The sequence below is a fragment of the Eptesicus fuscus genome, chromosome 2 (assembly GCF_027574615.1).
Source record: "Eptesicus fuscus isolate TK198812 chromosome 2, DD_ASM_mEF_20220401, whole genome shotgun sequence".
Lineage (NCBI taxonomy): Eukaryota > Metazoa > Chordata > Mammalia > Chiroptera > Vespertilionidae > Eptesicus > Eptesicus fuscus.
The window spans coordinates 3,587,069-3,609,451 of record NC_072474.1 but is presented as its reverse complement, the minus strand read 5'-3'; the positions used below and the strand labels follow the sequence as shown (position 1 = coordinate 3,609,451).

At 42.5% G+C, this 22,383-nt stretch overlaps 1 long non-coding RNA gene across 1 annotated transcript; it reads left to right on the top strand.

Moving 5' to 3' along the window:
- Positions 1-838: 838 nt before the first annotated feature.
- On the top strand, positions 839-21,462 carry LOC129151221 (uncharacterized). Its single transcript, XR_008557959.1, has 3 exons — positions 839-1,133; positions 8,675-8,750; positions 21,221-21,462. It is a non-coding gene; the product is annotated as an uncharacterized LOC129151221 (long non-coding RNA).
- The last annotated feature ends 921 nt before the right edge of the window (positions 21,463-22,383 follow it).

Sequence of the window (22,383 nt, the reverse complement as noted above, 5' to 3'; positions counted from 1 at the left end):
TGCCCAGATGCTAAGTGAGCTGGAGGAACTTGGGATCTTGAAGCAGATTTTCTGGGTTTGGGCCCAGCTCTATCACTCTGTCCCATAAACAATGCCCCCCCCCCTTTTTTTTTCATGTGTCCACTCTGTGCTGGGCTCCAGCAGGACAGACACAAAGGAGTTTATTACTGCACATTTGTCCTTGAAAAAGGTGCTTACTGTCCTTAATTGACATTTCCCTATCTGACAGTCATCCCTACCTGCCTCAGAGGGTCATGAGGCTCACACAGGACAGTGCTCTGCACATGACAAATGGCTGTGGCACATGTAGTGAAATAACTAGTCTCCTAAACCATCTTTAATTAACCAACTTGCCAGCATGCTGGAGGATCTCCAGGTCCAGGACACACCAAACCCTCGAAGCTAGCAGGTACTCTTCAATTTTCCCAGGCACATCTGTTCCCATCAACTGAGCAGTGTGTGCTTACCAAGTGTTGTTTGTGTTTTTTCTCAACTTGTACCTATTCCTCTTATTAAATAATGCAATTATTATTGCATAATGCAATGAAATATGAGTTTGAAAAATAGAGTTGTTTCTTTGAGAGCTAAGTTTAGTGTTTGCTAAACAACTTTTGGGGGAATTTAATGTACATGACATAACTATAAAGGTTAGAGAAAAAAGAAACTGTGAAAACTGGGCCTTTGGCATCCAGTTCTGTGTTCTCACCCTGCTTTAAAAACAACGACAACAAAACACCAGAGGCTAGAAATTGTCAATGACACTTTGTGGGTGTGGTTATTTGGGGAAGATAACAAAAAATGCTAACCCAAATGATTCTGCACTTTCTACGATGCTTTGGCCAAGTGAACCTGATAAAGCTGGATCTCATCAGATTCTAGAGGGCTTGCCATGTTCCTTTACTGCCTCTCAGTGAACTGAAAAGGGAGAGGGACAGTGCTTATTCAAGCCACACAATTAAGGAAAGAGCCTCAAAGTTTGGAGAAGCTTGCTGGTCATTGGGCCAAGGTTTTCCCTGGAGTGGACATGTCCACCACAGCCCCATTGCCTAGTGGCCACCCAGGGTCTCGATAAATGTCCCCAGTGACTCCACACCACTGAGACAAGAGCCTGGCTCGTTTTGAGTTGGATTCTGGTAAGCATGCTTGACTCACTTCCATCTCCCCTTTCTGTGTTCCTGGAAGTGTCCTCCTTCACTTCCAAGTGAAAAGGCTCTATTACTCACCTTTAGTTAAGAAGAAAGCAGGTTCAGAAAGATGCTAACGTTGTGGCATGAATTAGCTCAATATAGTCTCAAGGTATCAATTTTTCCAGCAGGATGGGGTCTTCTTATCCCTTCAGATGGTCCTTCATTCTTTCCTAGGTTCTTCCTACCTCTCCGAACCCCAGGATTCAGCCCCCTTTTCCAAAAGATCTACCCTAGGCCCCCTAGGTCCCATTTCTGCAGATCTATGGCAGAATTCCATCTGACTCCTGCTTCAGGTTTACGGGGGCGGGGGGCCGGGGGCGGTGTGTGTGTGTAATACTGTACCTTGGATCAAGACAAATTCTAATTCTTGTACTTTATAACTCTTAGACATTGGACTATAACTTACCTTTCCTAAAAGCTGTAATTTTCTTATTTGTATAATGGAATTAAGGTATCTCACTGATGGTTCATTCATTCCACAGTCTTTTTAGCACCTACAATGTGCCAAGCATGGTGCTGCAAGGTGCTGGGGATACAGGAATGGAAAGACCAAAGACCTTCTGGAATAACCACAGAAATGCAGCTTTGCTGCTTGATTGATGGGCTAGCACAGGGGTTGACAAACTTGTCCTGTAAAGGGCCAGATAATAAATATTTTAGGCTTTGCTCTGCCATAGTAGCACAAAAGCAGCCATAAACAATAAAACTTCACAGAAATAGGCAGTGGGCCAGATTTGACCTGTGGGCAGTAGTCTGCCTACTTCTGCACTAAAGTGTAAATACTTTTGGACAGGAGGCCAGTTCTAGATCACTCCAAGAAGGTCTTCCAAATTGTCTACTTGTGGACTCATCCTTGATTGTCTGTGCTGGGCTCCAGCACAGAGTTCTTCTGGAGGGTCTGCCCACATCTTTCTCACTCTCCATGAAGTTATCATACTTTTTGCTTTTGTGGAGCTGGATACATCATATCCCAAGCTAGCTGAATGAGCCTTCCCAGCTTGCTTCCCTAATGGCAGAGTGTCATTTCAACAGCATCCTATGGTTCTTTGTAACAGATGCCACAGACATATCAGAGGCAGCAGATCAGGCACGACTAGGGAGGTGAAGGGGAGCAAAGTCTCGCCTCCTCTCTGAGCTTCAGTTTGCCTCTCTTAAAATGAAAGGGTTGGATTAGTGGTTTCCCAAACTTGAACACTTATTGAATCAATCAGGTGCTTGTTAAAATGTAGATTCCTAGGCCACTACTTTGGAGACATCATGTCAAACTCTAGGGGTGAGTGGATCCTGGACTTGTTAACTAGTGGCCCAGATGATTCTGAAGGAGAAACTCCAAGGAGCACAGCGTTAGACCTCGTCAGCTCTGACTCTCAGCGGTGTCCACAGAGTAAAGGAAGCCTGTCTGCCTGCGTTGGGTTGAGCTGGGCTGTGGTGGGACAGAGAATGGTAGCGGTGGGATCACTATCTCGTCTGCAGGGACGTGGCAGGATGTGGTTGACCTGAACTTCCTGTGAATGGGGCAACCAGAGACCAGGGGGAGAGATTCACCCCCAGTAGCAGGCTCGGCCCACATGACTAGAATGTGCTCAGTGGGTACTGGGAAATGAGAGTATGGCCCCACCTCCTCTCTCTGATCTTAGGCAGGTCATCTTGCCTCTTGCTGACCCTCATTTTCCTCATATATAAAATGAGGATGATGAAGGGTCACTTGCAAGGACACATGAGGAACAAAAAATGTAACATTTATAAAATATATGTCTCAATCAATGGTAGGAAATTCTCTTTCAATGGCCTGAGTTTTCCCTGAAAAGATCCAGGGGCTGGGTTTACCAATGACTGTAGAATGGGGTGCTAATGTACCTGTGCTTCCCTACCCCCTTTCTCAGGACTCTCTTGAAGGCTGATACGGACCAAGGCAAAAAATGTCCAAAACCATCCTTGTTAATCAGGGAGGTTGCTGACTTTTATAATGTCCTAGCTTTTCATTTTTTTTTTTTAATCTGAGGAAGTAAGAAAACAGGATCTCTGAAAGACATTATTGTTCAACACAACCTTCTCCCTTTGCTTTCTTTTCCTCTGAGCTGATTAAGACATAGTCATGTAGCTAACTGGGTGCCCTAGTCCTGTGCTAGGTGCAGGACAGGGGCTTCAGAACTATGCCACTGGGGCCCTGACTATGAGCGCCTCACAGTCCAGCTTGGAAGACAACACATGTATGTGTGCATGGGAAGTTAACTAGCAATGTGATGATGATGGTGATGGCAATGGTGATGGTGCTGGAAACTATGGAGAGAATGAAGATGATGATAGTACTGATTGTTTTTAACATGCAGACAATTGTACAACTTACATATCATGTTTCTGATCATTATCTAATTTGATATATAAATTTATCAAAACTCAAACCCCCTGTTTTAGCAATGAAGAGACTGAGAGTAATAACTTCTTTGAGATCAAGTAGGAAGAAAGTAGCTGAGTTAGACTCCACTTCTTTCTTTTGGCTCCAAGAGTATGATTGTCCCCCAAACACTATAACTTTCTTCCTTTAAATTGCAACAGAACATTGCCAAATGCACATTATTATTAGACTAGAGGCCCGGTGCATGAATTCGTGCATGGGTGGGGTCCAGCCAGCCCCCAGATCGGGCCGATCGGGCTGGGCTGGCCAGGGGGAGGGGCTGCGGGCAGTTGGTGGGCCAGCCCTGCCCTTGATCAGGGTGTGTATAGTGGTCAAACTCCTGGTCCAACTTCGGTCGAGGGGACAATTTGCATATTAGCCTTTTATTATATAGGATAGTAACGTGAGTAATTACCACATGGGAAGTGAATGTTAAAAGGGCTCAAAGAGCAGCAGGTCAGGAGACTGGTGGCTGCAGGGATCAGAAGGGGCTTAGTGCAGAAGAAGTAAATGAGTTGAGCCCAGTAGGCTGCACAGTATTGGATATGTGGGTAGTGGAGATAGGAGAAGAAGTGGCATTCTTGGAGAGAGGAAATGGGTAGGCAAGAGAGGAAGTGAGAGAGTTTAAGATGGGTCAGGAAACTGCTAGCCCCTATTCTGCTCCAAATGGGGCTACATACAGTGGATCTGCTGGAGAAAAGGAGTTGGGGATAGTTTCTTTCAAAGCCCTAGAGCATTTCTCTTCATTTTGTTGTAGGTGGGAGGGTCCCCACCATTTTCTCTTTGACATCCTTGTCCCCTTTAACCCCAAGTCTGTTGACAAGCAAATCAAGGAGTAATCTAATCAAAAGGCTCTCTGCAGTCCTAGCCCAGAGTCTGTTACTTCCGACTTTTTTCTTTTAAAAATGTCAGGGTGCTTCTGAAACAGGAACAGCATTGAGGCAACAGCAGCTCTGACTCACAAAGGGCACATCAAAGAACAGCAGCGATAAGAAGCTGGCAGTAGTTGTGCGTGTGAACAGAGTGTTCCTGACACTCTTTGAGGCTTGGGGGCCCCTTTGGGCAGCCTCATTGTGGAAGAAAGCATGTGGTTTTCAGAAATTGGGTGACTCACCACATAGGCAGGGTTTCGGAACAGAGACAGAGTCCTGGTCTGCTGTGACTCTCCACCAAGAGCCCAGACCTAGGTCTCTGGGTCATGGCACACCTCAGGTCTCCAGTGAGCTCAGAGTCATATGTCATCTATCCAAGCATCTCCATTTATTCATCCATCCATCATCCATCCATCCATCCCCCCATCCAGCAATTCACCTATTTGCTCAACAAATATTATGAGCACTTACTTTGTGCAGGTCCTGTGCTGGTGCAAATAATATAGTGGTGACCAAGACAGACATGGTCCCTGTCCTCATGAGTCTTATACTCATGAGGCATAGTTACATGGTAAAGGCATAATTACATGGGTAACTGGACTGCTATGTGATAAGTGCTTAAAGGAAAATACAGGGTACTCTGAGGGCAGGCATGTAATAGGAGAGTCTGCCCTGGTCTGGGAAGATGGTCAATGAAAGCAGGGGCTAATGCTAAAAGATGGGTGAGACTAATTACTTTTAGCACCATCTGCCCCATCTCAATGAGGGATGGTAAGAGGGTAAAACTCACCCTTGTTCTTCCAATCTCTCTTACTTTCTCTCTGTACACACACACACACACACACACACACACACACACACACACACTCCATGATGAGTTAATGGAACAATTATAAACTTTGGGGTCTCATAGACATGAGTTCAAATCCAATATTCTCAACTTACTATCTCGGTGGCTTTGAATAAATTACTTATCTTTTCTGATCCTCAGTGTCTTCCACCATAAAGTGGGGACAACAATAACGGCCTTTAAGAGATAGTTTAGAATGTAGACTGAAATAATTTATATCAACTTTCTGGCCTATAGTAAACCCTCAACAACCCTGGTCATATTTTTAATCTTTTATCTCCTGTTTGAAACTGTGTACAGATCTCACAGTAGTTTTGTTTTCTAGAGATGGCCCGAGCACCCAGCCTCTAATCTGGACTTTCTGCTCCCAGCACATGGATAGCTGCCTGCCATGGGGAGAGATAGCTGCTATCCAGCTAAGAGCCGAAACTGACCCAAATCAACCAAAGTTAACTGCAGTTTACCATCTAAATCTTCTTTGGGTGTTGCAAGCCTTCAATAGCCTTCAGCGTTCCTGAATAGTTACAGGATACAGATTCTGCTGGTGCATTTGCTGTCTCAGTGTGGGTGACAGATTCCTGGTTCTTTCTACTCCACCATCTTCCCAAAATCCTTCTTCTGTAATACACTTAAACAATAGGATCGTATGTGCTGTTTTTCATTTAATTATTCAATAGTGATTTGTGTCTTCTACTTTTGATGGCTGAGTGATTTTTTTCACTGTTATGACTGTACTGTAACTTATTTAACTAGTTCCCTATTGCTGTACATTTGACCCTATTTCCACTTTTTCATCACTATAAACCACATTGCAATAATATATATATTTCACTACACACACATACGTAATAGGTTTATATGTATCTCTGCTTCCTTGTCTGATCATTAGGAAAGAATTTGAGGTGCACTTTGAAGAGAAGGGGACAGTGAGTACACAAAAGAGAGAGGGCTTTCTAGGCAGAGAGAGCAGCTGAAAGTGCATCTCATGTTCAGGAAATGTTGAGAACTATGACACTCTCCAGACTTAGCTTTCTTTCCAATCTTCCCGACCACTCCAGCACATGTGCAATATGGGTCATGCCTCCCAGGCTCCTCCTCATGGGCCAGCCAGTTCCCCCAGCATCCTGGGCTACACCCTATGCAACTAGCAACACAGACCAATTTCTCTAAAGACCTAGGCAGCCATAAAACCCAGGGCATGTTTTAAGAACAATCTCCTTATGTCTTAAAACAGTGCCCAGTCAAAGGAAACATAGTCCATATGTGTCTAATTCACTTGTGTAACAAAATACAAAGCTTGGAGATCTTCCTTTCCCCTTTCTTTGTTTTAATTTAAAAGGAGCTATTTGATGCCCCGAAACCCTTTGAGGTTTTTTATTTCCCTCAAAGACCTAACAATAAAAGATTCTGAGAGGCAGAGCTATTGGTAGTTCTGGGTGAAAAACCCAAGAACTAAACAGAATCAGTTCGATAGAAGTTGAGGCTCTAAGAATTTTGGAAGTGGTTCAGGCCTGGGCTCCAGTTTAGTGGTCTGAGAGGGGACAAGTGGCAAGTAGAGGCTGTCTCTGTGCTGTGATTTATAGGGCGCCAAGCCAGCAGTCGCCTCCTTTCCTACAATGCTGGAAACTCCCTATTACAACTTTAGGTGAAGACCAATAAAGGGTACCTCTACCCTCCCCCCTCACTGACCCATCATGTTGTGCTCGGGAACACAAGGAACTATAGCACTATTTCTCAAGCAGGAATAATTTTGACCTTCAGGGGATATTTAGCAAAGTCTGGAGGCATTTTTTTTTATATGTATTTTATTGATTTTTTACAGAGAGGAAGGGAGAGGGATAGATAGCCAGAAACATCGATGAGAGAGAAACATCGATCAGCTGCCTCTTGCACACCCCCTGCTGGGGATGTGCCCGCAACCCAGGTACATGCCCTTGACCGGAATCGAACCTGGGACCCTTGAGTCCGCAGGCCGACGCTCTATCCACTGAGCCACACCGGCCAGGGCTGGAGGCATTTTTAGTTGTCACGCCTGGAGTGGGTGTTGTTACTGGCATCTGCAGGGTGGAGTCTAGGATGCTGCTAAACATCCTACAGTGCATAGAACAGCCAGCCTCCTAACAAATAATTATCCAGCCATAAATATCAATTGTGCCAAGGTTCAGAAACTCTGGTTCCATTTGGAACATCTCCAGAAATAGCTATGTTACTCCATGGTAAATAATTTAAAACAGATTTAATATTAGAACAAGTACACCTATTAAGGTATAGTGAGATAGGACAGGTGTGCCCCCCTCCCCAACCCTACTCTTCCTCCCATATCCCCAACACATACCCTCTTTCTGGGACTTAAGACACACTAAAACCTTATTGGAAGCCAAGCTGAGCAGGAATAAGGAAGAGGCCATTTGCAATCTATCTCACAGCAAGCCTAAGGGCACATTGGAGGTAGACCAGCAGGTTGCTCCTGGAGAAGCCAGAGAAATGGAATGGCTGAGCCAGGGAAGAGGGACAGCACTGTGTGTGTGAAGGAAAGGAGCCATGTGGGCTGAGAGGTGAGAATTAGGTGAAAGGCATGGAGAGGCTGTGTGTGGGGTGAGAATAAGCTCTGTCACTGACTGGAGCAGAGGGCTTGTAAGAGATAGGGCGAACAAAGGGATCTAACTGGGGCGATGGGTAATGGATAGACCATGGTTTAAAAGTAAATATCTGTTCTCCTGAAAGGCTGAGAATTACTCCATAAACAATCTGGAGAACTTGTGGGATGCTATGGGGGATGGGAGCAGAGAGAACCATCCACACTGAGTAGGATGAAAGATTACTCAGGGAGTAACCCTTTCTCTGTCTTCAACCCCAGATCTCCTGGGTGCAGCCTGCCTGCCTGCCTGGCCACTTTGATGCCTTGGGCTGGTCCAGCTTGTCAGGCTCCTTTCCCTGCTCTCAGCCCCCAGCCAGTCTTCAGGGTCCTCATTGTTAAACACCACTCTTATGCTGCACTCCCCTCCTCAAGAACCACCAGTGGCTCCCTATGGCTTATGCCATTACATCCAAATGCCTTTCTGTGGCTTCCTATTCCCATTGTTATTTCAATGAGTGTTTCTGCATTTTTAATTACATGTTGAGATTGAAAACATAACACATGAGCATGAACATGACCAAATAACCCAACAGTACAAAAATATATACAATGACTATTAACTCGAACTCAGACCCTCAAATACCCCAGTCTACCTCCCCAGGGACACCAGAAATGTGCTATATACACAGGATGTACATATTTTTTTTATTATAAAAATAAGACATTATATACTTTGCTCTTCATTGCTTTATTGCTTATAACATACCTTGAGATCTCTCCTGTTTACCATAGTATTGCATCATGTGATGGGCCCTGATTGATTGAATCAGACCTCAACTGAAGACTTAGCTTCTAATCTTTTGCTAAGGTAAGCAACACCAAAATAAACACCCTATACACCTCCTTTTGTTCCTGAGCAATGCACAAGTATATGTGAGAACAAATTCCTAGAGGCAGAATGGCCATATCAAAGGGCATGTGCATGTTCCATTCTAATAGATATGACAAACCACTCTGCAGGGTGGGGTAAAGCTGCTTCCCTCCTGTCTAGTCACCCTCTGTTCTCATGAAACATTGTGATCTTTGTCAATCTGGTAAGTGAAAATAGCTCTTGTTTTATTTTGCATTTCTTTGATTATGATTGAGGCTGGGTAACTTTTCATCTTTCCTCTGTTTCAAAGTCATCTGTATTCCCTTTCTTTCGAACTGGTTGCTTTCAAGCCCTTCGAGAATTTCTCTATAAGGGTATGGAATAAATATTTATTGACATCCAGTTATGTACCAGATAAGTCAGTGATGGCCTCTGCCCACCCTCCCTTATCCACTCACACACCCCAGCTCCAATCCTTGTGCATGCATGTGCTCGGGGAATGAGTATATCTCATTTTGTTTATATCAACCTTTAATTTCTAAAACAACTAATTATAAAAATAACACATAATCTTAGTAGAACACACAGAAAAAAGTAAACAAGAAAAAGTCAAAATCTCATGTGATTCCAGTCACACTCAGATAAACAGTTTGGGGTACTTCCTTTAATATTGTACTCTGCATGTAAGTGCCCTGCTATAAAACTGAGATCATACTGTACATATAGTTTGTTTTTTGTCACTTCCCTTTAATACTATGTTATCACAAATTCTAAAATTATTCAAAAACCTCATTTTTGTTGGCCAAAAATTCTTTCATATGAATGTTCCAAAAATTTTTAACCCACCCCTTGTTCATGGATTTTGTTCCTCCCTCCTTCTTTTCAACTTTATACACAAATGCTTATTTTTATCTCTTAACATTTCTTCCAAGTGGATTCCTAGAAGGACAATTGCTAAGTCGAAGGTTGAATGTTTTTATGGTTCTTGATTTGGTGGCTTGGCTAGTTTGGAACATATTCCACCTCCTTCTTGTATGTGTAGATATTGGACAGTTAATAACTCAGCCTCCCTGACAGCATGGGTTCTAGATGTAATTTTGGCTCTGCTGATGCGATGACATCCGTGATGTGACTCAAGCTGAGTGGTGTGGGGGGCGGGCAGGGGGCAGAGAGTGCCCATTCTACCAGCACGGATCAGGGCAGAGATGGCCTGGGCCCAGAGCCATGAGCTAGGGTGGTCACTCCTGTTCTGGAGCCTTCTGATCAAGCTGAAGCAGCAGTGTCATTGGCAGCCAGTACTGGAAGCCCAGCCTAGGTTGTGTTACTTTCACTTCCTGATGATTCTGCAAACTTCCTTTTCTCCTCAATGAATCCCTTTCTACTTAAACTAGTTAAGTGGATTCTGTTGTCTACAACTGAAAACATTGACCAACAAAATCCCTGTTTGTCAAAATGTTCTCTAGGAAGGTCGTAGCAATTTATGGCCCCAGTAAGTCTTTGGAGAATGTGATGCTAGAGCATTTCAGGGAAGCCCGATTCTCTCTTTGAGGGAATAATGCTCTGGGAAGGTACCCCTAAGGAGGAACATTAGAACTGAGATTCTGGCCTGGGCTAGGGCTGCTGCTAGTGCTTGGTTTCAGAACACTTAACATGTGCCAGAAATTGGGTCATGTTCTTTTTTATATATTACTCTTCCCATTCTTACAATAATTTTATGAGATGTGGTATGATACCCATTTCACAGAGGAAGAAACTGAGGCCCAGGGAGGTTATTTAACTTGCCCAATGCCACACAACTAATTCACAGAGAAGATGGGAACAAACCCAGATTGGCTAAACCTCAAAATTCACATTTGGCTCATGGCCATGAGTCTCCCTTGCTAGTCCATTTCTGTTCCCAGGGTTCTCTGTCTTTCAGTAGAAACTCACTTCTGCCTCTGGCTACCTCTCTGAGCTCATTGACAGTGGGCACTTTGCTGCTGTTTCCTTCCATCAGGATCTCCAGGTCCCCTCCACGTCTCCTAAGTCTTAGATGCCCTGTGAATATTCACTGAACGGACTGAGAATGAGTCAACCAGCTACCTGTATGTACTCAAGTCAGCCTCAGACTTTCTGGCTTGAGGATTGTTACAGGGGTGGTATGAATAATTGATGCCGGCCCGGCACCTCCTCCAGTGTGCCCAGGCATGGTGCTGAACACTTCACATGTGAGAGCTCAACTACTTCAAACTGCCCCAGGAGGGAGGATTACAATCTTTCACAAGTTCAGAGAATTAGGTACTTTGGCCAAATTGATAAAATGCTGAAGTCCAGACTTCAGGTAAATGCTGAAACCCAGCTCTGTTTGATTCAAGAGCCCACAGCTCCAATGGGACCACATTCCACACAGAATAGGGAAAAATAGGTGCCACAGAGACAGCTCATGGACACCCCCTTGCCCCAAAGGCAATCAATATGGACAACCCCAGCGACAGGTGCATCAAATCACATGTCCTGATGAGCTACCCAAAGTGCATGACCTGAGTCTAATCATGAGGAAACGCCATCAGACAAGGTCGAAGGGAGGAACATTCTACACAATAACTGCATGTACTCATCACAGATGTCACGGTCATGAAGGATAGAAAAGTGCAGGAGCTATTCCAGACTAAAGAGACCTGACAACCAAATGCAAGGCCTGATCCCCGATTGGATCTTGAACCAGAGAAAAAAATTTGCTCTAAAGGGACAATTGGAAAAGTTTTAATGTAGACTGTACACTAGATAATAGTATTACATCCTTGTTATGTTTCCTAAGTTGGTTGATGCAGCTGAATAAGAAAATATCCTTGTGTTTAGAAAATACATGCTGCCATAGCTAAAGGGAAAGGGAATAGTTACAACAATAGAAACAGTGATATCTATAAATAGAGAAAAAGCATAGTGGCAAAATGTTAAATGATGAATCTAGGTGAAAAGTATATAGGAGTTTGCTATCCTGGTCTTACGATATGTACTTAGGTTTGAAAAACTACACAATGAAATTTGGAAACAAATACTGATCTTTCCTGGAACCAACGCTTTAAGCTACAGAGAAGAGGAGAAGAAAGGCGATTTCCACATTCTGAGGACCTGTGACATGTCAGACACTCACTGACATGTTTGATGTCCACAGGGCTCCTGAGAGTAGTTCTGCTTATGCCCGTTTGACAGATGAAGAAACCGATGCTCAGAAACCTGAAGTAACCAGAGTAGGGCATAGCAGTTAGTGGCCGGGAAAGCTTTTAAGTCCACAGCTGTCTGATGCCTAAGTCCACAAACTACACCACTTCTGGGTAGAGAGCAGTGGAGGAAGGGCGGGGGTGAGGATGACAACCTAGACTCCTGGTCCCACGCTGGACCCCAAAGTTGCTGAGGGGCAGAGATCCCAGCCAGTGGAGGCCATTTTGAGAGGATGACCAGTGAGGGGGAGAATGCTGGGAGAAGGTTCCAGGCTTCCCATGCCCACAGCTCCAGGGCACAGGTCCCATTGTAACCCAGGCTTCTTCTAATGGTACTGCCTGAAGGAAGGCAGAAGGCCTATGTCTGAGCAGGCACAGCTCAGAGTAACTTACTCTGGCTCTCTTGGGGAGATGACAAAGTTGGGCAGCTAGGTCTGAATCCCACTGCCACCTGCCTTTCATGGGCAAAGCCTGCTTTTGCTCACTGAAGCAGTAACTAGTAAAATGACATGATAAATAATGTGTGGTTTAGCACCCACCCTGTCACTGTGAAAGTTATATTTCAATATCTTAATCTTTTGAAACAAGTATCACTGTCCCCATTTTATAGAAGTGGAAACCAAGGTTCAAGAAGCTTAAGCAAATTGCTCAAGGTCACACTTCTCAGGAAAGGCAGAGTTGACCTTCATAAGCAGGTCTGAGAGACACCAAAGCCTGCCCTGACCCCAGACCCCATCACAGGGCAAGGGCCCTTGGAGATCAGCATATGCCTCTTGTTTGGCAGTGTAGGGAGCTGAGCTCTGCAGGGCAGTATAGCAACACACAAAATGCTCACTGCCTGGGAGTGGACCAGTTGGGGCCAGTGGACAGATCTCTGGACTCTAGTTCAGTGTTCCCCTTGAGAAGTAGAAGGTGCTGTGCAGATCCTGGACTTTGGGACCAGGTGGGGCCACCCTAGGCCACTGTATGATTTAGATGACAGTGTTTTTTATAGTGATCTCATGCCACTTCACCTACATTCTCAGAGTCTCCTGCATCCTCAGCTCTGTCACTATCCCCCACCCAAGTGTACTCTACCTTCATATTGCCTTCTGGATACTCAGAGATGTCTGCAGTGGTGACCAGTTTCACAGTAACCCCTGCCCCGCAGCTATCTGGGAGAAGGGTCTGCTAAATGAATTGACAAAGAGTCAACAACTATACCCTTATGTAGCATCCCGTTACTTAATAAGCATCTTCAGGAGATCATGACACCTTACTTCCAGTGAATAAAGCTTTAATGGTAGAAGTGGGCTTCTATGGAGAAATGTTGAGATGGAACCAATAGACAGGAGACTCATTATATAGTCTCAAAAATCACAGTATCATAAACCTCAAGTGACCTAGTGTAATCTCATTTCTCAACCTGAAAGTGTCCCCACCAGTGGTCATCTGGCTTGATTACTTCTAGTGTCAGGGAGCTCATACCTAATGAGGCAATCTATTTTATCTTGGGCAGCTGCTCAAGAGCTTTGTTGTGTAAAGCTAGCATGATACATTTTTCCCCAGGACTCCAGCTGGTCTATCCGAGGGCGGCTGGTTAGGGTTGACTATGTTCCAGCTAGAACAGGTGTGCATTTCTTCCTGTGACAGCAAAGAATCTGTCACTCACCCTCACACCCGAGGTCAAACATTTATCACCTCTACATGGCAGTGGCAGTTAGCCTGCCTTACTTTTCCACCTCGGAAGAATCTGATTATAGCAGGCCCTTTCTGGGGTTACATGTCACAGAGTTCTCTGAGATCAGGCTGTATTTAAAGGCTCTGTGCCGGGACTGTCCCCAACCACACTCCACTAGCCTTGGTTGGCCTTATTGCTCTATCTTTTGGAAGCATGTAAGTTAAGCCTCTGAGTCTCAGTTGAATGTTAAATGCCATGAATGGTGGTGACAAAGGTGTGTGACATGGCCCCACCCTACAGTGGCATATAACACTGTCTGGAATGTACTATGCCTGTGAAAAAACACACCGAACCAACCATGAATAAGGTAAAGTCATATAACCCAACTCAGTAACTGCCTTTCTCTGGTTCCAGATGTGTGTCATGCTCTATATTGGAGTAAATGGCATTATATAAAATAGAATTTGCTACATCAAGATTTGGTTTAGGCAAGGCATTCTGGAATAGGTGATGTATATGAGGGAAGATGTCATTGGTATAATCAAAGAATATTTTCTGGAGGAGGTAGCCTTCAGGTTGGTGTTAAAGAATAATTAAAAGTAGATCTGCAGAGTGAAGTGGTTCAATGCTGTAACTAAAGGCCAAAATGACAATAGCTCAAATATAGTAAAAGTTTATTTTTCCCTCATCTACAATAATAAAAAGCATAATATGCTAATTAGATTGGACAGCTGAACAACCTTCCAGACAAAGCCGTGGCAGTGGGGCAAGGCAGAGGAGGCTGCCATGGTGGGTGGGGGCTGAGGCAAAGGTGGTTAGGAGTGATCAGGCAGGCAGGCAGAGGGGTTAGGGACAATCAGGCAGGCAGGCAGAGTGGTTAAGGGAATCAGGCAGGCAGGCCAGCAGTTAGGGGCAATCAGGCAGGTAGGGAGAGGGGTTAGGGGTGATGAGGCAGGAAGGCAGAGGTGGTTAGGGGCAATCAGGCAGTCAGGCAAGCTGTTAGGGGTGATCAGGCAGGCAGGCAAGCAGTTAGGGGTGATCAGGCAGGCAGGCAGATGAGCGGTTAGGAGCCAGTGGTCTGGATTGCGAGAGGGATGTCCAACTGCCGGTTTAGGCTCGATCCCACAGCGGGATTGGGCCTAAATGGGCAGTTGGACATCCCCCGAGGGGTCCCGGATTGCGAGAGGTTGCAGCCAGGCTGAGGGACCCACCTCCACATGCACAAATTTTATGCACCGGGCTTCTAGTATAACAATAATAACTTAAGAACAATGGAACTACAGCCTCCCCAACCATGAGCACCTAAATAGTTTGTCCAGGGGGAGACAAAGTGGCGCGAATACATGGACAAGCCCTGTGCCTTCTCACAGAGCAGATAGAAGGAACAGCTGAATCGAATAATGTCCACCAGAATTGGTGAATTAAACACAGCTGGTGAGGCAATCCATGGATGGAAAGGTCAGATATTGCCTAGAGAAAGGAGAGAGAGAGAGAGAGAGAGAGAGAGAGAGAGAGAGAGAGAGAGCTACATAACCAGGCACCCAGAGAGGAGAGATCATGGGGAGACAAAGAAACAGCCCGCATACGAAAGAAGAAGAATCACCAGAAAAGGAAGTAAATGAAATGGAGGCAAGCAATATGTCAAAGAAAGAATTCACATAAATGGTCATAAGGTTGCTGTAAAGGATGGAAGACAAATTCAACAATATGTGTAAGAACCAAGAGGAAATGTAGAAAAATCAAGAAGAAATGAAAAATGGCATTGCTGCAATAAAGAACTCAATAGAAAGCATCAACAGTAGACTAGAAGAAGAAGAGGACCACATCAGTGAGCTAGAAGACAAGGTAGGAAAAAATACCCAAGCAGAGCAGCATCAAGAAAAAAAAAAAACTTCAAAAACAGGAGGAGAGCCAAAGAGAGCTTTGGGACAACATGAAACGAAGCAACACTTGCATAATAGGGGTGCCAGAAGGAGAGGAAACTGAGCAAGGACTAAAAAACCTGTCTGAAGGAATAATGACAGAAAACTTCCCTAATATAGGGAAGAAAAAACTCACACAAGTCCCACAAGCTCACAGAGTCCAAAACAAGTTGAACCCCCAAAGACCAATACTTTATAATTAAATTGTCAAACACCAATGACAAAGTAGGAATCTTAAAGGCTGCCAGAGAGAGACAGAAAGTTACCTACAAAGAATCCCCCATCAGACTAGCAACTGATTTATCAACAGAAACACATCAGGCCAGAAAGGAATGGAATGAACTATACAAAGTCATGAAAAGCAAGGGACTGAATCCAAGAATACTATACCCAGCAAGGCTATCAATCAAAATTGAGGGTGAAATCATGAGCTTCACAGACAAAGAAGGACTAGGGAGTTATTTCCACCAAACCAGCAATGCAAAAAATGCTTAAAGGATCTGCTGTAAAAAGAAGAAATAAGAAGGGAAGAAGGAATAACAGGCATAAAGAATAAAAATGGAAACAAACAAATACCTATCAATAATAACTTTAAATGTAAATGGAATAATGCCCCAATCAAAAGGCATAGGGTAGCTGAGTGGATAAGAAAACATAACCCATATATCTGCTGTCTACAGGAAACCCACCTCAGAACAAAGGACTCACACAAACTGATGATGAAGGGATGGAAAAAGGTTTTTCAGGCGAAAGGAAATGAAAAAAAAGCTGGGGTAGCAATACTTATATCTGACAAATTAGACCTCAAAGTGAAGGCCATAACAAGAGATAAGGAAGGTCACTTCATAATACTAAAGGGAGCAATCTAACAAGAAGGTATAACTCTGGTAAACATATATGCACCCAATACAGGAGCACCCAAATATATAAAAAAACTTCTAAAGGATATCAAGGAAGAGATTGACAGCAATACAGTCATAGTAGGGGACTTTAATACCCCACTAACACCACTGGACAAATCCTCTAAACAAAATATCAGCAAAGAAACATCAATCCTAAATGACATACTAGATCAGATGGAATTAATTGACATCTTCAGAACATTTCACCCCAAAGCCACAGAATATATATTCTTCTCAAGTGCATATGGGTCATTTTCAAAGATAGACCACATATTGGGACACAGGCACAGGCTCTTCAAATTCAAGAAGATAGAAATCATATCAAGCATCTTCTCAGATCACAATGGCATAAAACAAGAAATCAACTACAATAAAAGCAATAAAAACAATAAAACACCTGCAGGCTAAATAGCATGCTATTAAACAATGATTGGGTTACCAAAGAGATCAAAGAAGAAATAAAATGCATCATGGCAATACATGACAATGAAAACACAACAATCCAAAATCTATGGGACACAGTGAAAGCAGTCTTGTGAGAGAAGTTCATAGCTCTACAGGTTTATCACAAAAAGAAAAAGAAAAAATGGTAATAAATTATCTAACCTCACAAATCAAAGAGTTAGAAAGAGAGCAATAAGAAAAGCCCAGCGTAAGCAGAAGGAAGGAAATAATAAAGATCAGAGTAGAGATAAACGACATAGAGACCAAAAAACAATACAAATGATCAACAAAACCAAGAGCTGGTTCTTTGAAAGCATAAACAAGATTGATGAACCTCTAGCCAGGCTCACCAAGAAGCAAGAGAGAGGACCCAAATAAACAAAATCAGAAATGAAAGAGGTAGAGTAACACCTGATCCCACAAAATACAAATGATTATGAAAAAATACTATGAACAACTCTATTCCAACAAAATGGACAACCTAGATGAAATGGACATAGTCTTAGAAAAATATAAGCTCCCAAAACTCAATCAAGAATAAAAAAACCTGAATACGCCAATAACTACTGAAGAAATTGAAGCAGTGATCAAAAATCTTCCAGCAAACAAAAGCCCTGGTCTGGATGGCTTTACAGGGAAGTTCTACCAAGCATCCAAAGAAGAACTAAAAACCTATCCTCCTCAGACTATTCCAAAAAATTCAAGAGGAAGGCACACTTCCAAGCTCTTTCTATGAAGTCAGCGTTACCCTAATCCCAAAACCAGATAAAGACACCACAGAAAAAGAGAACTACAGGCCAATATCCTTGATGAACATTGATGCTAAAATCCTCAACAAAATTCTATCAAATCGGATTCAGCATTACATTAGAAAGATCATACACCATGACCAACTGGGATTTATTCCGGGGATGCAAGGATGGTACAATATTCGAAAATCAGTAAATGTGATACATCACATAAACAAACTGAGAGACAAAAATCACATAATCATATCAATCGATGCAGAAAAAGCATTTGACAAAATCCAACACCCTTTCTTGATAAAAACTCTCAGCAAAGTGGGAATAGAGGGATCATACATCAACATAATAAAAGTCTTATATCACAGACCTACAGCCAACATCATACTCAATGGACAAAAACTAAAACCATTTCCCCTAAGAACAGGAAAAAGACAGGGATGCCCACTTTCACCACTTCTGTTCGATATAGTATTGGAAGTGCTAGCCATAGCAATCAGACAAGAAGAGGAAATAGAAAGCATCCAAATTGGAAAAGAAGAAGTAAAACTGTCTTTATTCACAGATGAAATCATAGTATACATAGAAAACCCAAAGACTCCATCAAGAAACTACTAGACCTAATAAATGAATTTGGCAATGTAGCAGGATACAAAATTAACATGCAGAAATCTATGGCCTTTTTATACACCAATACAACAATTCCATTTACCACTGCACCCAAAAAATTAAGATACCTAGGAATAAACTTAACTAAGGACATAAAATACCTGTACTCAGAAAACTACAGGACATTGAAAAAAGAGATAGAGGAAGACATAAACGAATGGAAGAACATACCATGTTTATGGATTGGTAGAATCAACATCATTAAAATGTCCATACTACCCAAAGCAATCTACAGATTCAATGCAATCCCCATTAAAATACCAATGGCATATTTCAAAGATCTAGAAGAAACTCTCCAAAAATTCATCTGGAATAAAAAAGACCTTGAATAGCCACAGCTATCCTGAGAAAGAAGAACAAAGTTGGAGGGATCACATTACCAAGTACCAAGCTATATTACCAAGCCACGGTTCTCAAAACTGCCTGGTCCTGGCACAAGAACAGACATATAGACTAATGGAACAGAACAGAGAACCCAGAAATCGACCCAAGCCATTATGCTCAATTAATATTTGACAAAGGAGGCAAGAGAATACAATGGAGTCAAAACAGTCTTTTTAATAAATGGAGCTGGGAAATTTGGTCAGATACATGCAAAAAAAAGAAACTAGATCACCAACTTACACCATACATAAAAACAAACTCAAAATGGCTACAGGACTTGAATATAAGACAGGAAACCATAAAAATCCTACAAGACTCCATAGGCAGCAAATTATCAGACATATGTTGTAGCAGACACAGACACAGCTCCTAGGGCAATGGGGATTAAGGAGAAAATAAACAAATGGGACTACATCAAAATAAAAAGCTTCTGCACAGCAAGAGAAACCATCAACAAAACAACAAGGAAGCCCACTGCATGGAAGAACATATTTACCAATGATATTTCAGATAAGGGTTTAATCTCCAAAATTTATAGAGAACTCATACAACTTAACAAAAGGAAGATAAACAATCCAATCAAAAAATGGGCAAAGGATATAAATAGACACTTTTTGAAAGTGGACATACAGAAGGCCCAGAGACCTATGAAAACATGCTCAAAGTCACTAATCATCTGAGAGATGCAAATCAAAGTGACAATGAGGCACCATATCACACCTCTCAGAATGGCTATCATCAACAAATCAACAAATGACAAGTGCTGGCGAGGATGTGGAGAAAAAGGAACCCTCGTGCACTGCTGGTGGGAATGCAGACTGGTGCAGCCACTGTGGAGAACAGTATGGCATTTCCTCAACAAGTTAAAAATGGAACTCCCATTCGACCCTATAATCCCACTTCTAGGACTATATTCCAAGAAACCAGAAACACCAATCAGAAAGGATATATGCACCCCTATGTTCATAGCAGCACAATTTACAATAGGTAAGATTTGGAAACAGCCTAAGTGCACATCAGCAGATGAGTGGATTAAAAAACTGTGGTACATCTACACAATGGAATACTATGCTGCTTTTTTAAAAAAAGGAACTTTTACCATTTGCAACAGCATGGATGGAACTGGAGAGCATTATGCTAAGCAAAATAAGTCAGTCAGAGAAAGATAAATATCACATGATCTCATTCATATGTGGCATATAGTGATCAACATAATTTGATGAACAAAGAATAGACCCAGAGACAAATGGCAGAGGAGGTGGGAGGGTTAGAGAGCAACCAAAGGACTTGTATGCATGCATATTAGCATAACCAATGGACACAGATAATGGGGCGGTGGGGGCTTGCCTGGGGTGGAAATGGCTGGGGGGGGCTGGTTAATTGGGGAAAAAGGAGACATATGTAAAACTTTAGACAATGAAAAAATGATAATAACTTAAGTAGTTCTGGGCTAACAGTAACAGTTTCATCAGCAACTTTTATCATGTGGTACAAGATAGCTGCTCCAGCAACTGCCATTATATTGTGAGTTCAGGCTACAGAAAGAGGAAATGTGGAAGCTGAGAAAATGCCATTTCTGTTAAGGACCCAGAACTTGCATGCACACACCACTTCCCCTAATGCCTCACTGGTAGAACTTTGTCCCATGGTCACATCCACTGCCAGCGACAAGCCTGGGAAATATAGTCCTTAGTTCTAGTCCTAAAGGCCAAAGGGAGAACACATCCTTGAGGGGGATCAGCAGTTTTTGCCACAAGAAGAAGCCAATCCTAAGCAATGGAGGTGGGCATGACTTGGCCTGGGCATATGGGGATGAGGGAGGACTGAGTTCTGAGGAGCTCTTACTAGTATATGGCAACAGTGAGAAGGAGAAGTCTAATGGAGAAGTTGAAGGCACTGAGCCTTAATCACCAGATACGGCTCATCAGGCATCTTGTCATGAGGGCCCAGTGATGGTAAAGGGATCTTGGTGAGCACAGGACTGAATTCAAAGAATTCCACACCTGAGCTTTGTTTTACACAGACACGTTTTTGATAACTCAAAATATTTAAAATTGTACCTTATTTTATTTTTACTTTTTATTATATATATTTCATTAAATTTATTGGTTAATAACATAAATTTCAGGTGTACATTATAATTTGACATCTGTATACTCTATTGAGGGTTCCCTACCAGAGGTCTAGTTTCCTTCTGTTACCATATATTTACCCCCTTTGCCCTTCCCCCACCCCTCTTGAATGAAAGAAGATGTGGTATATAATGGAATATTACTCAGCCATAAAAAATGAAATATTGCCATTTGTGACAACATGAATGGATCTTGAAAATATCATGCTAAGTAATTTAAGTCAGATGAAAAAAGAGAACTGTATGATTTAACTCATGTGGGATTTGAAACAAAAAATAAAATTTCACCCTATTTAAAAAATTAAGAATAGAGTTACCATATGACCCAGCAACCCCTCTTCTGGGTATCTACCCAAAAATTTTGGGAAAACATTTATTCACAAAGACATATGTATCCCTATGTTCATTGCAGTGTTATTCAGGTGGCCAAGACATGGAAACAACCAAAGTGCCCTTCAATAAATGATTTGATAAAGAAGATGTGGTACTTGTACACAATGGAATACTATTCAGCCACAAGAAAAGGTGAAATTCTGCTATTTGCAACCACATGAATGGACCTTGAGAATATCATGCTAAGTGAAAAAAAGTCAGACAGAAAAATGTAAGAACCACATGATTTCACTCATATATGGGATATAAAACAAAAACTCATGAGGGAAGGGGAGTGGGAGGGTAATAAATGGTAATGGTAAAGGGGGCCAAATATATGCTGATGGAAGATGATTTGACTTTGGATGATGGGCACACAATGCAATATGAAGATCATGAATCATAGAAGTATGTACTTGAAACCTATATAATCTTGTTAACCAATGTCACCCCAATAAATTAAATTAAAAAAAAAGAAACTTGCACCCTATTTTAAATCAACCTGGATGAGAGAAGCCAGCAGGGGTTTTCAACTTAAAAATACCTTGTAGGTCATTTTGCAACTCAGAGAAGTTACTTTTCTATTCATGTTTTTGTGCAAATCCCACATCACGTACACCATTTTTGGTATAAGTTTATATAGCTGTGTAATGACTGACTTGACTAGAAGGATCTGCTGTGGGCATCTGTTAACATATTCCATCCTCATATCAACATAATGTGATCAGTATACTATCCCTGTTTGAAAGATGCAGAATTTGACAAAGATCACCCTACCCCTTACATGGTGAAGCTAAGTAAGCCTTCTGTCTCTGCACCATGCCACCTTCCAAGAAACACGTGGTTGTCTGCAGCAGTTTTCCCAAAAACATAGAACAATGGAACACCAGACCCTATGAAAGAAAGATCTCGGATCAGTTAATTTGGAAAATGATGCATCTCTCTCCACTTGGAGATCCCCAGAGCATAGAGCATGTTGATGATTCTGATAAATCCTGTAGAATAGAACCTAATGGGACTTTAAATCAATGTTGTTTCCCAAACTTATTCGTCAGAGAACAGTCTCATGCATTTGACCCATGAGGCCCCTCTCTACTCCTTCATTGTTCTCTGACAGGACTCCTCTAGCTGGAAAAAGTAGGAGGCTGTTTGCTAGGGGACCCCAGGTAAAGTGTCAAGTTATCTGAGCAAGTTGTTTAACAT